The 20,980-nt window shown below is 42.5% G+C and overlaps 1 long non-coding RNA gene across 1 annotated transcript in view; it reads left to right on the forward strand.

The window, feature by feature from the left end:
* Positions 1–12,189: 12,189 nt before the first annotated feature.
* LOC112424167 (uncharacterized) overlaps positions 12,190–20,980 on the forward strand; it is an 85,819-nt gene continuing 77,028 nt past the window's right edge. The window contains exon 1 of the long non-coding RNA XR_011625328.1: positions 12,190–12,570. This is a non-coding gene — a long non-coding RNA (uncharacterized lncRNA). The remainder of the gene's footprint in view (positions 12,571–20,980) is intronic.

Raw genomic sequence — 20,980 nt, forward strand, 5'->3', positions numbered from 1 at the left:
GTAAGATGAGATAATATGCTTCAAATCATTTTGACGCACGTATCTGTCCTGGGTTGAACAGTGTCCCCCCAAATTCATGTCCTTCTCAGAAGCTCAGACTGTTTGGAGGTGGGTTTTGGGGGACCCTTGCCATACGTAGAGATGAAGGCCATGTGGAGACGGAGGCAGAGCTTAGAGTGATATAGCTGTAAGCCCAGGAGTACACAGGATGCAAGGCCATCGAAAGAAACCAGGGAGAGGCAGGAAAGGACTCTACACTTTGATTTTGGAGTTCTGGCCTCTAGAACTGTGACAGAATAAATCTCTGTTGTCTTTTTTTATTTTTGAAATGGAGTCTCACTCTGTCATTTTTTTTTTTTTTTTTTTTTGAGATGGAGTTTCACTCTGTCTCCCAGGCTGGAGTGCAGTGGCATGATTTCGGCTCACTGCAACCTCCGCCTCCTGGGTTCAAGCAATTCTCTTCCTCAGTCTCCCGAATAGCTGGGATTACACGCACCCGCCACCATGCCCGACTATTTTTTGTATTTTTAGTAGAGACAACATTTCAACATCTTAGCCAGGCTGATCCCAAACTCCTGACCTCATGAACCACGCACCTTAGCCTTCCAAAGTGCTGTGATTACAGGTGTGAGCCACCATGCCCGGCAATCTCTGTTGTCTTGAGTCATCACCCAGTTTGTGATGACTTTTCTCATGGCAGTCCTAAGAAAGGATCTACTACCCAACAAATATTTTTATAGAAAGCCTAGCACAGAACCTGGCACAGAAGCCCAGAATTTATTGTTTGCTTGAACTTGGTGTCTGGAGATGCCTAGACATTGGTCTGGTTCAATAAATATGAGTTCCTTTCTTTCTTTTATTTCTGTTCTCCACTTAGCCCTCTGCCAACAGCTCGGCAGAAAATCTTAGTCAATTTTGCATGCATTCCCATAATATGCAAATGTGGGGCACTGGTTTATTTTATACTGAGACCACATATACAAATTCTACTTACATATACAGTTCCATATAAAGTACCACGTCTCCTGTAAATAGACTTTTTGAAGTTTACGGAGATGTTTTGAGCTGCACACTCTTCCCAGGTGGTGTGTTACCATCAAATATCTGAGTGGGCAAGAGTAATTTATGTAGGCGTATATCATGCTTATAAAGGCCAATGCCATTTCTCCAGGCCCCTGTGAACACTTAGGGCTGACAGTGCCTAAATAAACTGGTTTATTTACTGCAGTAGTTACCTGTTTAAGGCTAGCCGTTACGTTAAGTAACACAGAGTGCCCAGACTAATAAATTTACAGCATGCCTGTTTGTTTTACTGAAGAATTTATTGCAGCAGTAATAACTGTCAGAGGGTGAGGCTGGTGAAAGGGCTAGAGCTACACAGAGGATCTATCACATGGTCAGCTTCCTGACAGCCCTCTGGGGAGCTCTTTTGTCACCAATACAAGCACCTGAGTGGATACCTTGGATCAATGGACAGGGAACTTGGGAACCAGCTTCTTGGGGCAAGACCACCTCTTCTATTTGACTCATGGATGTGAGTGCCAGGCTTTCTATGTTGTGGGAGTGATTTACAGCAAGGCCCTAGAGATTGATGCTCATGGATTTGATGAGCGCTTCATGCCAGCCAGAAGAGGGGAATCCTCTGCTTTCAAATCCTGGCTAACTAGATGGTGATCAGGGGAAAAACTACTTACAGTATGCAGTGTACTGTCTATTCTTAACTCATATGGGCTTTTTGTTTTGAGACCAGCCACGGGCCTGAGGACTGAAGATTAGATTGGATTGGATAGGATTGGATTAGAAGCCTTGTGGAATGGCTTGATACATGGGTTTTGGAGGCAGGTAGGTACATTCTGAGCTTGAAATGGTCATTTATAAGTTGTGCAGCAGTGAGCAAATATATTTAAATTCTCTGAGCCATGCATTTGTCCTCTGAAAAACTGAAATAATTCTCTATTTTACAAGGTTTTGTGAGGACTGGAGGAGATATTATTCACGATGCTGCTTCTATTGCCGTTTGATCCACTATTTATAGACTCTTGGGTTTAGACAAAAAGAAGATAAGAAAGAGGTTTTCTAGTCTGGCCCTTCCCTCTTCCTAGTTTGCAGAAGGAGAAACTATGCACATCAGAGGACCATTGACTTTTCCCAGGTCATCCTGCAAATTAGTGGCAAAGTCTTGGTTAGACACAAGGTCTCCCAAGTCCCAATCCTACCTCTGAGTCAATCAATCATTCCACAAATGATTTTGGAACACCTCCTATGGGCTCATCAACAATGGCAGAAAAGATGGGATATTTGTCTGTCCTGCCAGGTGTAGCCTCAGGCTCCTCTGGCTCTCCGGTGTCAATCACAGGACGTGGTATTGAGTAGAAAAGCAAGAGAGGTTTGTGAAATGAATAAATGACAGCCCTGCCTAAGAAGGTAATGGCACTGTGAAAAACACAAGCAAAGGATTTTGATGGGGTTTAGAGGAGGGTCTGTTAGTCCTCTTGGGATGGGAATGCTTTCTAGAGCAGGAAAGGCCCTCTCTTTGTCCTGATTGACATGAGCAGCCAGCCAGACAGGGAACAGGGTGGCATTTCAAACGGAAAACAGTATAAGGAAAGGCCCTTTGAAGGTAAAAGAAATCTGCTTAAAGCTGCAGAAGTGTAGGTTGAGCGTGGTTAGTTGGGTAGATGAGTTATGCGTCTGGGAGGTGCATGTCTTGAAGAATTCGGCTTGAGCGGGCTTTCCTTACGTCCTCTGTGGTGATCCTGTGAGGCTCCGTGAATCAGGCACTGGAGGGGTTATTGTTCCTACTTTTCAGAAAACAGGCTTCGAGTCTGGAGTGACCTGCCCAAGATCACTTAGGTAGCATTCATTCATTTCTTCATTCACATAGAACCAACTACATAATTTATGGGACAAATAAAAATATAGAACCTTTCCTTCAAAATTGTTAAAAATTTCAAGACAGCAATAGCAGAGCATTAATTCAGGCACAGGGCCATTCTGGACTTGGGGCCATGTGCAATGGCACAGGTCATGTGCCCATGAAGCCAGCCCTGGTTCCACAGGTATTTATTGTGTGCTTGCTATATGCCAGCAGCAGTTCAAGCACTGGGGATACAGCAGTGAACAAGCAAGAGGTGCCTCCCTCCTCTCCTGAATTATTTGGGTTGAGGGGGTGGTGGTTGGTGGGAAGATACAGTAAACAAGTAAAGGGATCAATGAATGAGATAGTTTCAGATAATAATGAGTACTAAGAAGGGGCTAAAGCTTTCAAGGGTGGGGTGGAATAGGTAATCAGGCATTACTGAGTGGGTGAGCTGATGTCTAGGTAATGAGATGTTGTGGAGATCAGGGGAAACCGCACTCCAGCCAAAGAAAAAGCAAAGGATCTAAATGGAGCACAAGCTTGGAGCATTCAGGAAAGGGCACCGATGCCAAAGAGGTGGTAGGAGCAGGGAGGCTACAGTGCCTGCATCTTGTGGGCCCTGCAGGACGTGGCAGGGGGTGCTGGATGAAAGACACTGGGCAGTGCTGTGGAGGGTGACCTGGTAGGAGCATGGAGGCCTCTGGGCCAGGATGGCTCTTCATCAGCCTCTCCTCTCAAGGGCGGGAAGCTCCGGGGATCAGATGCCCCTGGCTGGTCACATGGCTCAGTAAAGAACGATGTGAGACTATTGTTTTCGACTGATAAGTAGAGCATTAGATGACCACTTAGGTGGTTGTCATGCAACTCGTGTCCGAGAAATTATAAGAAAATGGGGATGGCATTTGGTGGTAGGGATAAACAATTTTTCTTTTGTTAAAAACGCTGATAATTATGAAAAAATGCAAGCAGTTAAGTGAAAAGAAACTTAAAAAATGTCATTTCAAATCACTCAGAAGTAACAATTATCTAACATTTGGTAATCGTTAGTTTGGACACTTTTGTGTATATAATAGGAAGCAAGTTAAAAGATAGCTAGAAAGAATATGTATAGCTAGTAAAAATTATATTTCTGGTTTTTATAAAAATAAAATGCATATTTTTTACTTCACTACAACAGCAGCAAGAAACTGAACAACTTGATTTATAGACACGTTTCTTCATCTAAAAATGAGATTCATTATGGAAAAAATTTGAAGAATTTTTAGAAGACTCTCTCAACTTTAAAGAGTATCTACTGATTTTTACTATAAAAGATGAAAAAATTAGCATGTCTGTCCTTTCTTTTATGCCTTCCTCTAGTCCTTGATTTTTGTCAGTTATATTATTAATTTTACATTTAAATTTCATGTCATTTTTACAGTTTATGTGTTTTTTACATTTATGAGTTTGTTAATTACACTTTTTACAATTGTTTAATGACACCTTTACATTTGAATGAACTCAATGCCTTTTTTTAGTCTTCTTAACATAGCTTCTCTATTCCTGAGTTTGTTTTTTTATTTTTATTTTTGTTTTTTTGAGATGGAGTCTTGCTCTGTCACCTAGGCTGGAGTGCAGTGGTGCGATCTCAGCTTACCACAACCTCTGCCTCCTGGGTTCCAGCCATTCTCCTGCCTCAGCCTCCTGAGTAGCTGGGATTACAGGCACATGCTACCACACCCAACAATTATTTGTATTTTTAGTAGAGACGGGGTTTCACCATATTGGGCAGGCTGGTCTTGAACTCCTGACTTCAAGTGATCTGTCCGCCTTGGCCTCCCAAGGTGTTGGGATGACAGGCGTGAGCCACTGTGCCCAGCTGAGTTTGTTTTTTTTATTCCCAGCATTGTTAACTGGGTTTATAGTCCAGCAGATTTTAAAAGAATGAGTCAGGGCTACTAGAGTCTTCAAGTTATTCCATCCTTTGATAGCATCTGTTGTTTTTATGGCTAGAGACTAGCTTGCTCTGTATGCAGTTTAGGAGTACATTGTTTTCCCTCAAAACTTTGTAACAGTCAACTCTCTTCTGACATTGAATAGCTGAGGTTCATTCTGGGTAACTTGACTCTCTTGTTTAGATGTCTTCATGATCTTTATTTTTGTTTCTCTTTGAGGGTCAGTCATATTACTGGGATTTTTTTTTTTTCCCTGAAATATAACATGTTATTTGTTTTGTAGATTTTAGTATTATTTCAGAATTTTTTAAGATGCCATGAATAATTTGTTTGTTTTTCCTCCAGAAGCACCAATTATACATTTATTGGCTCTTGTTTAGCTCTTTTATATGTTATTATCCTCTCTGTAATCAGTTCTGTTGCTTTGCTTTTCTATTTCACTTCATGCCATTTCCTGAAGTTTACTCTCCAAATTTTTTGTTCTGAATTGTGTTTGTCTTTTTTCTTGTTTCCAAAATGGTTTTCATCTCTAATATCATTTCCTTTTACATTTCTTTCCCAGATTATCAGTTCTTTTTATGTCTGATAACCTCCTCTTTGCACCATTTGTATAACTTCCTTGAATTCAATTCTATAGAGAAAAAATCCCCTCAAAGCTACGTATAATTATTTTGTGATCTGTTTTCTTACCCCTATGGGTAATTCCTCCTGATATCTATCTATATCTGTATCTATATCTGTATCATCTATATAGATATAAATATATAGATATGGATATGTATATTCAGCATGAATATATATGGATATATTCATATACATGGATATATAAATATATACGTGTGTTCATATCTCTCTCTCTCTCTCTCTTTTTTTTTTTTCTTAGACAGGGTCTCATTCTGTCACCTAGGCTGGAGTACAGTGGCACAATTACAGCTCACTGCAGCCTTGACTTCCTGGTCTCAGGTGATCCTCCCACCTTAGCCTGCCTCCTGAGTAGGTCGGACTACAGGCACTTGCCACCATAACCAGCTAATTTTTTCTTTGTGAAGATAGGGTTTCACCATCTTTCCCAGGCTGGTCTTGTACTCCTAGACTTAAGCAATTCGCTTAGCTTGGCCTCCCGAAGTGCTGATATTACAGGTGTGAGCCACTGTACCTGGCCCTTACCTATCTCTTTTTTATATCTCTTTTCTTTTCATTTTTTTTTTTTTTTTTCGTATCATTAACATTTCTTATGTCCAAAATTGGTTTCAGCCTACCTACAGACAAGTGGTATGAAGAAGGACAGGAGAAAAGTGAGCTGGGGCAGAGGGAAGCCTCAAGTCTGACAAAGTGAATCTTTCATCCTCTTCACAATGCCTTGGACATCTTGTATCCTGGGAGATACAAGGCATTTTTTTTTTGCCTCAGTTTTGGCATTCATGTGCTGCTCTGGCTAAGAGCAAGGCCACAGATTCTCTGTGCTGCTATCTTGAATTACCACCTCTTCTCCCTCTTGGAATCCTTTTGACCTCCACAATATTTATCTGCTAAGAGACAATGATGCCCTGAGTCCTGCAGCCCATACTTCTTCAGACAATTTATATTCTTGGATGGGACCTCCAGAAGGACATTGCTCCCCTCTTCTATATTTTGCAAACAATTCTAGAATCTTAATCAAAGAACAATTGGCTACACATTGGCTACACACTTGCTACATTGCTCAAAAAGTTGGCATTTTAGGGACAACGTAATCTGCTTGAGATCCAAGATGGTGGAGTATTTCTTTGCTTAGTATCCTCCACCATCTAGGCTTAAACTAGGTGCTATTTGGCAGGTGTGTCCCATAGCTTTTGGTTTGTGGTGGTGCTTCCCTTGTGTCATCTTCTCTCTTATTCTCATTCCTTTTTAAAAATGTTATTATTTTTGGTAAGGTTTAAGAGTTGAGCATCAAGCAAAAATGCACTTTCTTAACCATCTTCAAATGAACAATTCCTGTGACTTTCAGATTAAGAGATATAATAATCTAAGGCTTCTCTATCTCCCTATTTTAATTGTAAAACAGATGAAATGTAGCTTAAGGATTTAGGCTAAGAGTCAAGGGATCATAGGATCAATATTTATTTGTGGCCCAAATACGTTTTGCCAGGAGGAATTTAAGCATAACAATGACAATATTGACTACAGCTGCTTGAATGCCTATGATGGTCTAGCTTGGCTGATGCTTTGCTTATTTCAATTCAAATCCAAACAAGAGGGCCGGGCGCGGTGGCTCAAGCCTGTAATCCCAGCACTTTGGGAGGCCGAGAAGGGCGGATCACGAGGTCAGGAGATCGAGACCATCCTGGCTAACACAATGAAACCCCGTCTCCACTAAAAATACAAAAAAATTAGCCGGGCGTGGTGGCGGCGCCTGTAGTCCCAGCTACTCGGGAGGCTGAGGCAGGAGAATGGCGTGAACCCGGGAGGCGGAGCTTGCAGTGAGCCGAGATCGCGCCACTGTACTCCAGCCTGGGCGACAGAGCGAGACTCCGCCTCAAAAAAAAAAAAAAAAAAAAAAATCCAAACAAGAACCTGCAGCCCACACTTCTCCAGACAATTTATATTCTTGGATGGGATCTCCAGAAGGACATTGCTCACCTCTTCTATATTTTGCAAGCAATTCTAGAATCTTAATCAAAGAAACATTGGCTACACCTTGGCTACATTGCTGAGGTGAGATTCGTTAACCCCATTTTACCAAAAGAAAAAGAGAAAAGTGAGAATCTGAAAGATCAGGTGACTGGAAGATAGATAACTGAGCTTGCATTCAAAATCAAGTGAGTTTCACTTCCTGACTCCTCCTCCTATTTTTCTCTATAAGCAATATGTGAAGTCTAAAAATAAATTTTTTTTTTGAGATGGACTCTGGCTTTGTCGCCCAGGCTGGAGTGCAGTGGCCGGATCTCAGCTCACTGCAAGCTCCGTCTCCCGGGTTCACGCCATTCTCCTGCCTCAGCCTCCGGAGTAGCTGGGACTACAGGTGCCCGCCACCTCGCCCGGCTAGTTTTTTGTATTTTTTAGTAGAGATGGGGTTTCACCATGTTAGTCAGGATGGTCTCGATCTCCTGACCTCGTGATGCGCCCGTCTCGGCCTCCCAAAGTGCTGGGACTACAGGCCTGAGCCACCGCGCCCGGCCTAAAAATAAAATTTTAATTCAGTAGAAGTTTCAGCAAACCCTACTAATTTCTTTTTCTTTGCCCTTTGCTTTGAGTTTAATCTCTCTGGCTATTTTAGTGGCACCTCCTGGATACTTTTCCCCGGGCTCACTTATTATCAGTGTCCATTCACTAACCAGTGTATAAAGGGGACTGTTAAGTGTGCCTGGATGAGAAAGGGGCTCTTTTTTGGTACTTTTATAGCTATTATTGATTGGTTCAATAATTTGGTCGATTTTCAATCAATATGTTCTATGCTAGGCTGAAGAGAACCAACTTCAAAAACTTTGTAAAGTTGAACTCTGGCCACAGCATCCTTTCACTCACTCAGCAATTGCAAATAAAACAATGAGAGCGACTACACACTGTCTTCATCTTCAGATTCTCTCACTTCCTCACGGTACATCTCCTAACCCCATTTCTTTTCTTGCTGTATCTAGTGTCAGCTGAGGGGATAACCTACCTCCTGGTTAGGAGGACTGCCTCTCCAGCCCTCCTCTGTGTATTAATCTCCAGCATTCAGTGGGTTCACAGGTGTCTGCCCGCAGAGTCTCTGCCTTGCTTTTGTCATGGTGGCACGGTGAGTGTTGTGACATTGTGACTTTACCGTCCTTTAGTCTTTTGTATTTGCTTAAACATTTAAAAAAGTTTTTTTAATTAAAAAAATGAATCTAGAGTGATTATTTTCACATCATCATCAGAAACCTTTCCATAGGTGACCAAAAGCCTCAGTCATAGAAACTAGTAAGACATTATTGAGAAAATGTGCTTAAATTCAACTTACATTTGACCATTTTCAAAAACTTGCTTTCTTCCTTCTCCCACCAGAAATACTTCCCCACCTTAAAACTGTACTTTCAGCTTGACCTCCTCTGGTGGTACATAGCTTGGTGGCATTTGGTACATAGCATTTGCCACTTAATATGGAACTTACCTATGTATGGTTCTGTCTCTCTAAGATGTTCCTTGAGTTCCCATCTTCTCTAAAGCGTTTCCACTCGTATCCTCAGTATCCAGTCCAGAAACCAGCAAAAAGTTGTTGTCTAGAGAACATTTCCTGCAGGGCATCATGAAAAAGCTAATATTTACAGAACATTCTTTGAAAAAGCGGCCTCATGATTAAAGAGTGGTGGGAGAGGGAACCTGACTGCTTGGTGGCTCCTAAGCCTGCCACACTGTGGGCAGACACCCGTGAACCCACCGAAGGTTGGAGATTAATACACAGGAGGATGGGTGCAGAGGCAGTTCTCCTAACGGCTCCTTGCAGGACTTGACTGCAGTAGCTCCCAGTGTTCCACCCTAGCAGCAGTTCTTTGGGAGGCCAATCTCATGACCATTGTATCAACATCATGATGGTGTGTTGCCATATCCAGACCTTGAGTGGACTTTCCAATGATGAAGAAGTCAAGTAACCTCTCTGTTTGTGGCTGTTAAAAACTTGAGGCAACATAGCATACTCAGTACAGGATTGGATTGAGGCAATGACATTCTACTATAAAAGTGAGAGACCGTCACGCATTTATACCCACATCTTGACACATACACATCCTAACTTTCCATGTTCTTTGCTTCTCTACAGATTTTATAGAAACTTTAAATAAAAATAAGATAATAAAATTCACACCACATAAAATTATACCATGTAACATTTATAGATGTCATTGACATCTTTGTTTTAAAGAATGTAAAAGGGCACTATATGTGGGAGTTTTATAAAATTCCGAATTTTCAGCTGACAGGATGTTCCATCCTCAAACTCGACAAATGTCATTTTTGGCCAAGTATGGTCAAAGAAATAAGGGACATAAGAAGATGTCATTGGTGTTTCAGGGTCTACTCTCTGACAGCTGTGTGGAAGATGGATTTAAAGGTGAGAGAAAGACGGAAGATTCTCATGATGGGTGTAGAAGTCGGAGTCCCTGCACGCAAACACCCTTCATTCAAGTCCCAGGAACTGTCCTTCTGAGGCTCTCACAGTCATCCTGGGGGTTATGTCTTCTGGTTTTGCCACTGCTTCACAGTGGGACTGGGTGGGAGCAGGACATTTTGGGTTTTCACACTTGGAAGGGCATCTGAAGAGCAAATGATCTAGCCTCTTCATTTTACAGATGGAAAAACCAAGGCCAAGGGAAGAAAATGGTCTGTCCAGAGTTCCTGGGTCAGGCTGGCTCAGCATGGCTATGGAAACCAGCGTCTACTCCCTCACAGCTGCACTCCCAGCCCCAACCAGGAGATCCATCCTACTGTGGCCTGAGTGGGAGGCATTTGAAGACCCTGACCCTGTGGGACTCAGAATCAACCCCCCCCCCAATGACTTGTTTCATGTCCTAGTTTGGTTAACCATGTTTCTTCTTTGTTCTGGGACCCACACTCGTTTTTAGTTTTTGCTAAAGGTTCTGGGAGTTCTTCTTTTGGAATTGACCAGTACTTAATTCCCTTAGCGATGAGCTGTATTCAACTTTATTACTTAGGACTATTCCTTTGGCAGTGAATTAAACTCAATGGAGATGGACTTAAACCAGATACAAGGAGACTTGCAGCAGTCCAGAGCTGCAAAGTCCAATGGTGCTTCCAGGGGGCTGCTTGACGTTGTTCAGACTTGGTTTCCTTCTATCTCTCCTACATGTTGGCTTTCTATTTCAGGACTCTGTTTCCTTCTGGTGCCCCCTAAGCCACCCCCTAGTTTCATCTAGTTGCTGGAACTAGCTCAGCAATATCATCAGAAAGAAAGCATCCTTCCCCCCACCAAATTCCAGTGCTTTCTCCGTTGGACCCAAGTGAAAGTCACACTCATCCCCAGGTGTGTGGGAATGGGGTAAGTCAACCTCACCTGAACCATATGGACTGAGAGAGGAAGAGTAAATTTTCCTCAAAGAAGTCATGGATGCTCGTTATCAGAAAAAGGGGAGATAACAGTTTGTGTGGGCAAACCAGCAGATGCCCAAGATGTCTTGCCTGCCCTCTCTCACCCTGCTTTGGCATTCTGACCCTGACTACCCTTGGCCTGCAGTCTGGCCCTGAAGGCTGCCGATAGATGTCTCCAAAGATGACTGATTTCAAACACTTTTAAGGATTAGCTGTTCACTTTTTCTCCTTCATATCAGAGTTCCCCATCCTCCCTCTAACAGAGATGGTCCACCTGGGTTATCACCTGCTCTTGCTCTACCTTGTAACTCTTAACCATAAATAATGGACCAGAAAGCCTCTCTGCATGCTCTCCTCTCTACAGACAAATGGTATGAAGAAGGACAGGGGCAGATGGAAATCTTCTAGTCTTTATTTCAGAAAATTTTATTTTAAGACATAATTGAATAGTTTGTTTGGTTATTTTTTCCAGGAGCACCAGTTACACAGTCATCCCATGGCTTTGTCTGGTCCCATGTCCCATGTCCCATTCCTTCCCCATTAACCCCAACCTGGGTCAATAAATGGGGATGCATCCAACAGGCATCAGATCACAACCAATGCCCCATAGCAAGTGAATGACTCCTCTGGGACTTGCAGCCAGTTCTCTAGGCTCATCTGCCCTTTGCACTATTCCAAGGAGCCAACCACACTGGAAAATCAAACAAAAGAATTAACACAAAGAAGCTCTGAGTGTGAATATGTCAGCCAGCCTACAATCAGAAGAGAAGAATCAAAAGCAGAGTCAAGGCTGCTGTTGGGCGTTGTCGTTATAGATGGGCACCCTCGTACTGCCATCCCAGGAGCAAGTTCTTTGACAGGTGGGGGAAGCACTGACTTCATTAGCTCGTGTGGGAGTGAAGGGGAGAGATGTCCCTGGGAACTTCTGGCAGCCTTGCGGGGAAAGGATGGTGACGTTGTGTTTCATATTGAACTTGGCATACATGGGAGTGATGAGGGTGTTCATAAGAGATCAGATGGCACTTCCAGTTTGTCTGCAAATGCCTAATTACTGACCTGACACCCAGTGCTTCAAATAGGCCCGGGAAGCAGCTAACTGGTGTATGGAAGCATCTGGTAGTGCAATTACCCTGTCAGCTCTTTATCCACTTGTAGCCCTGTCATTAGACACTTCTTTTCCTTGATATGCTTAAAATGTAGAGTTACCAACCAGAGCAATTTAAAATGATATATAGTTATTTTTTTCTCTCCTCTCTTGTCGAGGGAGAACTTCATAAATGATGTCACAATAAACGGAATGTGAGAGAAACCTCAGAAATGAAATTTGTAAGGGCAGAGACAGCAGGAGGAAGAGAAAGATCATGCCAGGGCTCCCGAGTGCTAATGAATTAATGGAGAAGCCGAGTTAATGAGTGCCGAGGAGGAGTTGCCGTCAGAGGTTTTGAGGTAATAGTGAAGAGTTATGGAGCCAGGAGGCAGAGCCTGGAGCGTTCAAAGTGGCCCCATGGCTCTAGAAAGGGAAGGTAGAAAAATTAGGGAGCTAGGTCCCCAAGCTAGGTAAAGAGTCAGGAAGACAAGGAGAATGCTGAGAACAATGGGAGTCCTGCAGCCCTGGAGAGATGTTGAAGGTGGAAGATGGAGAGCCCATGGGGAAGCTTGCACGTTGTTATTTGTACAGGAAAAGGCAGGAAGAAATACATGTGCAGGAGCAGAGTCTTTCAAGACTGCCCTCAGGTAAGTAAGGACAATTTCAACGATGGAGAGTGAGGCTGGGCGTGGTGGCTCACACCTGCAATCCCAGTACTTTGGGAGGTTGAGGAGGGCAGATCGCTTGAGCTGAGGAGTTTGAGAACAGCCTGGGAAACACAAAGAAACCCCATCTACACAAAAAAAATTCAAAAGTCAGCAGGGCATGTTGGTGCACACCTGTAGTCCCAGCTACTCAGGAGGCTGAGGTGGGAGAATCGCTGGGTCCCAGGATGTCAAGGCTACAGTGAGTTGTGATCACACCACTGCAGTCCAGCCTGGGTAACAAAGTAAGACTCTCTGACAAAAAAAAAAAAAAAAGATAGAGAAGGAGTGATTAAAGATCGTAGGAAAGGTAGATGAATTTGGGGACATGAGGTGATTTGCAACTGTGTTTTCACTTAATTTATCCCCTGAGACTGCATTTGAAAATGGAAGGATTTAAAACTCAGAGAGGTTTAATTATTTGCCCAAGGCTCACACAGCTCCCAGTTGTGGTACAACTCAGATTCTGCTCAACACTTTCAGAATTTGCTATAAAAATGCAGATGCTGTCTTGGACTCAGAAAACTCACAGCCTCAGCAGGGGAGGCAGATAGGCACCCCAACAGCAATATATCATGGGAAATGTTAGAGTAGAGTTTCTTCCAGATTTATCTCCAGCCTTCTCTCCCACCAGGCTGCTATTTCCCCTACCAGATGGTTGTGGGCATCAACTAAACCCAAGGATGTGAACAGTTTTGTAAACTCCAGAGGTCTCTGGAAAAATTACAGCAATCCTCCTTGTGGTTCTCTGAATAGCCTCAAAAGAACGATGCTGCTCAATTTATTTAAATGAAACCTTAAGGCAAACAGGTAATCCTGGTTGTCCAAGGACATCGTTTGCACCTCCAGATTGCCATTGCTTTCCTTGGTGTGTCTCTCGCTTCCATCATTCTTCCTGTAAGAACCCATTTGGCATCTGCTGTGTGTGAGGTCCTGTGCTGGTGCTGGGAGCATGATGTTGAACAGCAAAGCCAAAGTGGTTTCAAGGAGCTTTCAGCCTGGGAAGAGCAGCTGACACTTATCAACAAACCCTCATGTGGACATTAGTCATGACGCAGAATTGTTTTCCTACCTTGGTGCCTTCCATTGTATTGCCTTCCTCATCTCCTAGATGATGAATTTCTCTTGTAAAGTTCTGTCTTGCCTATGAAAACAACCCCAATTGCACAAAGTAGGGGAGATCAGTCTAAGCCCTGGGTCCTTGGTAGGTGCTGTGCACACCTCCGTGGAAGCACTCCCACATTCTGTGGTTGTCTTACTGCCCCTTTGTTTAAAGGAGTGGCTTGTCCACACTAAGAGGGGAGGTAAGTCTGATTCAGCACTGAAAATCCAGCACCAACAGGGCAGGTGGCATAAGTGAGACTTCAATAACTATTTATTGATTGTATAAATTAGTATCTGATGATTAAGTGAGTGAATTTTCTTTTTCTGAATTTGCTATGTATAACTAACCTGAATGATAACTGTCTTCTCATATATATAGGATAGCAATCATTTTAGGGGCTCCACAAATCTCAGAATTGATCACATTGCTCTTTTTCTATGGCCTCTAGGAAGCTCAGAGCCTACTTTTAGCAAAACGTGGAACCATCTGGCTTGCTTTTTCAGCTACGCTACTTACCTAAGCAATAGTTTTTTTTTTCCTTCTTACTATAGGATCACATTGATTTCTTTCCATGTTTATGCTATTCTATGCTATAGAATAGAATTGAAACCACTTTTGCTATGTTATTCTATTCTATAGTATAAACATGGAAAGAAAGGAGAGTTAATAGATATCTTTTAAAGTTGTCTGGTTATTAGAGTCATCTGGGTGGCCGTACTCCTTAAGTTGCTTAGTCGTTGACTGCAGAGTCATAGCATATTCATAAATGATAACCTTCCCTCTCTTATTCTTCCTGAGGGTTTCTTAGGCAAAATACGGTACTGCACACAAGCACATTCAGATAAAAAATCCTATAGTTGGTGATAACTTCGAATGATAGAATCTTAATAAACTTTCTGTGTTTGATTGGGTGAGATAACTAGAGATACATATCATGTGTGATCACTGCACGACAGAAGATAAGCTGGTCATCATTTTCAGATAAAAATGCCCATCCATCCACAGATTGCAATCAGGGGGCTGCCATGCAGTTCTTGGTCTATTCCAGTTAATTAAATGCTAAATGAAATTCAGAGTTCTGGCTTCTAGAGATTCAACAATCTGTTGCCATGTACTGCAAAGTCACAGAATACAGTCTGGGAGCTTTCCTGAGGGGCTAGTAGTTGCTCAAGAAATACTCATTCCCTTCTGTTGAGATCTCCTCTACAAAGCTAAATGGGGTGACATCTGAGTCCTCTTCTTCCTCTGACAGATGTGGGTCAGAGGTGTTTGCCTGTGGGGTGGGTGAGGGGTCTGGAAAGACCTCTGTGTCCCATTCTACCTGCAGTGGGTCAGCGTTCCTGAGTTCCCATTTTGTGCACTGAAAACATGAAGCATATTTAGATGAAAATGAGAGAAAAAGATCTATAATAACAATTCTCTATGTTGGAATACTATCCTGATTTTGCTCTCTCCAGGAACCAGAATCAGGCAGTCTTTACTGGGCCTTGATACCTACCTCTAACCATGTGTAGTTTTCTGCTGGAACTTCACAAAAATGAGCACTGGCTGTTATTACTGAGTACCTATCAATGTCAAGTGCTGAGCTAAATACTTCAAACTCAAGTTCATCCTCACAACATCCCTACCTGGAAAGTATTATCACCCACATGATTCCAAAGCTCAGAAATGGTAAGCAAGTTGCCTAGAGTCACCCCACTAGCAAGTGGTAGACCTAGGATTCATATGTGTGCCTATTTAATAATATTTAAATACTAAATAACAATTAAACCTACCATTGGAATTATTTATTCAATAAATACATTATTGAATATCAACTCTATGCCAGGCACCATACTAGGGGCTGACATGAGAACTGTCTATAGTTTGCAGTACTTGCTGCTGTCATATGATCTATAAAAACTACCAAGTCTTTTTTTCCTCATCAAGGTCATGGACCTTCTGTGTGTCCCACTGTGGTGCACTTTATGATGAGGAGGCTCTACTTGCCTGAGCTCTCTTAATCATACTGAAGAAGGCTATTTTTGTTGTTGTTGTTGTTGTTGTTGTTGTTATTCATACTCTTGTTCGAAGCCCAGGTTCTAAAACTGTGTCAACTACATTTAATTTGTCCCCAAGATTGTTTTCTCTGAGACGTTCTGCAAAGTGCCAACCACTGGCATTCCCAGGAGGGAGGGGAACCTGGAGAGGACTCAACTCTCTCCCTCTCTTTTACTGTCCACTCTGCCAGTCTGTCACTTAGCAGTGTCAATGGCCTCTCATTGAACAATCCACAGATGACCAGGGGACTGTCCAAATCTCCTCTGGGGATTGCTCTCTACCTAGAATAATAAACCATGTTCTTTGTGCTTAAATAAAGAGAGATAACCAAATACCTCTAAACATCTGGAGGAAACCAGTGTAACAAAAGAAAGAGATTAACATCCACGTGCAGTCTGGAATAAATCAGAGAAAATTCAGAAGCAATCGCCTCTAGGCTTGAAGTTCTTTGAAACGATATTGCATCAATAAAACAAGTAAAAGATGCCACAGTAAAGGAAAAGAAGAAACAAAACTCTTTATTAAATGTCAAACCAATAAAATGAAATAGCTGAATAGAAATGGTAGAAGTAAAAGTCAAAGACAACTCCTAAATAAATAAGAATATTGATAGGAATTATAAGAGTTGTAGAGCATTAATCCAGGAGTCCCAGTGAATGAGTTTCCTACTGTGCCTGTGCCAAGTACACAAATAATGGCTTTACATGACACAGATTTATTATCTTACAGTCCCGTGGATTAGAACTCCAACTTGTGCCTCACTGGGCTAAAATTCAGGTGTGGCTGGGTTACATTTTTCCTGGAAGCTCTAGGGAAGAATTCGTTTTCTTATCTTCTTCAGTTTCTAGAGGCTACTTATAATCCTTGGCTTCTGGCCCCTTCTTCCATCTTCAAGACCAGCAACAGCAGTTTGAGTCCTCGTATTTCCCTCCTGTGACTTCCTCTCCTGACTCCCCCTTTCACTCTTCAGGACCTCATGACTCCATTGCACCCACCTGGGTAATTGAAGGCGCTCTTCCTACATTAAGGAGAGCTGATTAGCAACCTCAATTCCATTTGCAACCTGAACTCCCCTTTGCCACACAACCTAGCACATGCACAGGTTCTGGGAATTAGAGTGTGAACATTTTTGGAGGACCATTATTCTGCCAACCACAGCCATATACAACTTACTGAAACCAAAGAAAAAAATGAGTCAGAAATGGTCACACAGATAGATTTTTTTTTTTTCCCAAGGCTGAAAAGATATGTGAGTAATTGGATTGAATGAGCTTTCCCAGAGGGAGGAGAATGAATGAAGAATGATCTATTCCTAGACATGCCAATGTGACATTTAAAACCCTGAGGATAAAACACATATCTTAAATGTTTTCAGAGAGAGAGAGAGAGAGAGAGGGAGGAGTAGAAGAGAGAAAGGAGAGTGAGAGAATTGGAGAGGGAGAGGGCAAAGAGGCAGAAGTGCCTGGGATAGGGTGTAGCCAACAGGGTTATGCACAGGGAGAAGCCGAGAGCTTTGGAAGAAGAAAGGGACAATAGTTTACTAATCTCCAGATCCCTAATGTCTACATGACCCAATACTCAGTAGGAGCCAGATTTCCTAGATTGTTAAATAAACAACAACTGAGCTCTTAATTGTTAGCTATTATTAATTGCTTAACTCTGCTATGCCAGGGTCAATATCTGATGCATCATCAAGCTGCAGAGGATAAGCTGACCAAATTCAGTAAGAATCGGTGCCAGCGAATCAACGAGGTGCTTTGGGAGTTTTTCAGATTCTTTTATTCAAAAAGTCATTCTGGATTTGTCACCTGGAGGAGAGTCTTGTAGCACTTACCATCCCAGAGTTTACTGATGTCAGTCACTGCTGGGGAAGGATTAAGGTGCTAGAATATTTCAGAAGCATCCATATTGCTTGACACTGTTTGGACAAAGATTATAGCAAGGGAAAGACAAAGAGTGCCTCAGCATAAAGCCCGTCCATATTATATTATTAAATCACACCAAACTCATGGAAGAAACAGAGATGTTTGGCATGGTTGAATTTCTGAGCTAACTAGTGCATTGGTTTTATTTTCCGGACAGATTTATTCATTTCTCCTTGGCTTTTTCCATGGGACGCATATTTATAGGCACCCACAAGTGCCAATGAATGCAGTGAGCTGCCATGACTCCAGGGTGACTCCTTCCTGCCATCAGTCAGTGCAGCCCTGCCAGTGCATGCTCTCACTTCTGGTGCCTGCAAACACTGGTTCCTGCCAGTCCCCTCCTGTCCATGTCTGGTCATCTTTGAGACTCACCTAAGCTCCCTGACAGCCTTTTCTGCCCCTGGGCCCTAACGCAACCAGGGTCTGCTGCTCCTCTGGGCTCCTAGAATTTACCTCTGAACATGGAACTCCTAGAAACATTTATATCAGGATTGAAGATCAAGGAAAGATTCTCTTCTCCTGAGGAACTGTCCGAGGTCTTCCATTCTGATAATACAAGTGATGAATTCCTCATGTTCTCCTCTTTGTGTTAACTGCTGGGAGCTTAAGGCGTAGAAATTATCTGAACTTTCATACCACAAATAACAGCATGATCCCTTTTTCATGTTACTTTTTTCAATTTCATTTTATTTGCATATCATGCCATCACTATAGTTGTCGTGAACTGCCTTACATCCTTTCTAACAACATGTAGGGTCTAGGTAAATAAGTATAGGTAAATATATAGATGAGCAAACTGGAAGAGATGGGCCACAATTATATGTTCCCCCAGGGCCTGAACTTCTGGTGGTGGTGGTGATGATGATGATGATGATGATAGCAGTAACTCATAGCATGTGGGACCTTTGATAACAGCCCTATGTGCACCCTCTATTTATTCTGCAAGGTGAAAAGGAAAGGGGTTGAGCAACCAGTTTGTCATAGTAACCATAGCCACTCTGGGTCTAATGCAGCTCTGATTATGCTTCCGTGGAAGTCCTCTGGTTCTGGAGCTGCTACTGGGCTCTCATCTAGTAACAGACTGCAGCCATAAATTCTGAGTCCAGATTTAGCTCCTCTTTTTATTTTGAACAATTGATTATTTAAAAAATGGGTGTATTAGTTAGGGTTTCCTAGAGGGACAGAACTAATAGGATATATATACACACACACACACATATATATATGTATATATATGTAAATATAATATATATAATAGGATATATATATCCTATTACATAGATAGATAGATATAAAAAGGAGAGTTTATTAAGTATTGACTTACATAATCACAAGGTCACAAGGTCCCACAATAGGCTGTCTGCAAGCTTGAGGAGCAAGGAGAGCTAGTTCGAGTCTCAAAACTGAAGAACTTGGAGTCTGATGTTTGAGAGCAGGAACCATCCCACACAGGAGAAAGATGTAAGCAGGGAGGCTAGGCCAGTCTTGCTTTTCATGATTTTCTGCCTGCTTTATATTTGCTGGCAGTTGATTAGATTGTGTCCACCAGATTAAGGGTGGTCTGCCTTCCCCAGCCCACGGACTCAAATGTTAATCTCATTTGGCAACACCCTCACAGAGAAACCCAGGATCAATACTTTGCATCCTTCAATCCAATCAAGTTGACACTCAGTACTAACCATCACATGTCCACCCCTTGTCAACTTGAACCCATAAACATTCAGTTTCCACCAAAGTCCGGTAACAGACTCTCAAAAGGAGAGTCATCATCTGCAGAAGATGGCAGGGCCTTGCTCCAAAATCCTAGAGGCCTCTGCTGTGAGTCACCTATGGGGGCCTTGTAAAGGCTCCAAACAGCATCCCTATCTGCCACTGACACCTCAAGCATCATTGGATCTGCTGGGTCATATGCCCCAAGTGGCAGAGGAGTTTGCACAGCAGCCTGGACCTGTTGCAGAGTTTTCTCTTGTTCTGGACTCCACTCAAAACTGGCAGCCTTTCAGGTGACTCCATAAAATGGGCTCGAGTAACATACCCAAATAAGGAATGTGTTGCCTCTAAAATCCAAATAGGCCCACTAGATGTTGTACCTGTTTCTTGATAGTAGGAGGGGCCAAATGCAGCAACTTATCCTTCACCTTAGAAGGAATATCTCAACAGGCCCCACGCCACTGAACCCCTAGAAATTTTACTGAGGTAAAACCATACAAACTCTAGAAGAAAACCTAGGCAATACTATTCAGGACATAGGCATGGGCAAAGTCTTCATGATGAAAATGCCAAAAGCAATTGAAACAAAAGCCAAAATTGACAAATGGAATCTAATTAAACTAAAGAACTTCTGCATAGCAAAAGAAACTATCAGAGTGAACAGACAACCTACACAATAGGAGAAAATTTTTGCAATGTAACCATCTGACAAAGGTCTAATATCCAGAATTTACAAGGAACTTAAGCAAATGTCTCACCAATAAGTCGAGTGTGTTTGCTACTTCTTGCTCACTGGATCCAATCAGCATAATGTCATCAATGTAATGGACCGGTGTGATATCTTGCGGAAGCAAAAAGTGATCAAGGTCTCTCTGAATAAGATTATGTCACAAAGCCCGAGGGTTGTTATGACTCTGAGGCAAGACAGTAAAAATATATTTCTGGCCTTGCCAACTGAAGATAAATCGCTTCTGGTGGGCCTTATGAACAGGAATGGAGAATAAGGCATTTGCCAAGTCAAAGGCTGCATACCAGGTACCAGGAGATGTGTTAATTTGCTCAATGAAACCACATCTCGTACAACAGCTGCAATTAGAGTCACCACTTGGTTAGGCTTATGATAATCCACTGTCATTCTCCAAGATTTGTCTGCCTTCTGCACAGGCCAAATGAGAGAGTTGAATGGGGATTGGTGGGAATCACCACCCTTGTGTCTTTCAAGTCCTTGATGGTGGCACTAATCTGTGCAATCCCTCCAGGGATGCAATACTGTTTTTGATTTATTATTTTTCTAGGTAGAGTCAGCTCTAATGGCTTCCATTTGGCCTTTTCCACCATAATAGCCCTGACTCTGCAAGCTAGGTAGCCTATGAGAGGGTTCTGCCAGCTGCTAAGTATGTCTATGCCAATTATGCATTCTGAAACTGGGGAAATAACCACAGGATGAGTCCAGGGACCCACTGGACCCACTGTAAGTTGGACCTGAGCTAAAACTCCATTAATTAACTGACCTCCATAAGCCCCTACTTTAACTGAAGAACCACAATTGCATTTTGGGTACTCTGGAATCAAC

The sequence above is a fragment of the Macaca nemestrina genome, chromosome 7 (genome assembly GCF_043159975.1).
Source record: "Macaca nemestrina isolate mMacNem1 chromosome 7, mMacNem.hap1, whole genome shotgun sequence".
NCBI classification, from domain to species: domain Eukaryota; kingdom Metazoa; phylum Chordata; class Mammalia; order Primates; family Cercopithecidae; genus Macaca; species Macaca nemestrina.